This window comes from Cyprinodon tularosa, unplaced genomic scaffold (genome assembly GCF_016077235.1).
Source record: "Cyprinodon tularosa strain WSP-4 unplaced genomic scaffold, ASM1607723v1 ctg38, whole genome shotgun sequence".
Taxonomy (NCBI): Eukaryota; Metazoa; Chordata; class Actinopteri; order Cyprinodontiformes; family Cyprinodontidae; genus Cyprinodon; species Cyprinodon tularosa.
Genome location: NW_024039096.1, coordinates 3,150,983 through 3,152,247, shown reverse-complemented (window position 1 = coordinate 3,152,247; position 1,265 = coordinate 3,150,983).

The window sequence follows — 1,265 nt, the reverse complement described above, 5'->3', positions numbered from 1 at the left end:
TGCAGAGAGTGACTTTCGTTGCTCTGCACTTGTGACAGTGTAATAACAAAAGAAAAAAAAATACAATGAAGTTTGGGGTTTTAATGTGAATTGGTTTCAAAACATCTGTTTATTTTTCTTTAACCGGTTAGTCTGTCTTTAAAGACCAGGCCTTGCACACTTCCGTTTGAACAAGTGCCATCTAAGCGAGGCGTTTCTCATCTACATGCTAAATCTCTTGCAGATATGCATCTGCAGCCTCCTGCAAAGGCTTTTCAGTCTCTCAGTGAAAACGAGACCCACACTCCCTCTGACCCGCTTCCCTTACCTCAACAAATCAAATGCCTTTCAAGGAAATTTGATTGAGACTTAGTATGACCTTTGGTCTGAGCGGATAGGGCAGGAGCTCGGCTCGGAGCCAACGCTGCTTCTAAGCCGGAGTTAGCAGCGAGGGGGGGGGGGTGGGGGCGATCGATCTCCAAGTTACCTTTACCCGATTAGCATAATGTTAACATGGCTCTTATGTGGTCGGAGATGGGATTTACTGTGTGATGGATGGATCACTCATTAGAGCAGGCAGCAGGAGTACTGAAAATGAAAGGGCAGCTGTATGCTTTAAGCATGAGAGACACAATGCGTATCAATTAGGCCTTATTGATCAGCCAGTTACTGGGTGGAAGTGGACACAGGTTCTGCAGCTCAGGCCAATGCCAGTGAACAAAACTAATTTGTATAAATGAACGGAGACACATTGCGATAAAATGAAGTTATACCAACACGTTAACTAAGAATGAACATAAAAAGGTGCTCTCCACTTCTCTGAGCAATCTGTACCCGTAATGTGGCACTTTTATCCAGAGATGAACCAATCAGACTTTTCCTGATTGAAATCAGATCTACTACTCTGATTTCAACCAAATCTACTACTTTTTTCTTCTTATTGTTATAACGCAGAAAATGGTGGAAATGGTCGTTTGATAGAGGTAGCAGTTTTTAAATCCAACAAAAAAAAAAATAAAGGAATTATAAAATGATCCCCTATATAAACATATGTCCCTAATCTACACACTCAAGTCTCCTTAAAACTACAAAAACTGCATCAAAAGTTAATTGATGCATTTAGAAACTCAACATAATGGGAGCTGGTATTTGAGCTGTCAATCACAAATCAGAGCAAATGCAAAGAACTGATTGGTCGATTCCAATCTCTAGCTGGCTGATTGGTGCATCTCTACGTTTCCAGATTCTCTAAAACAGTTTGGACTACAGTCTTTGCCGATCATCCG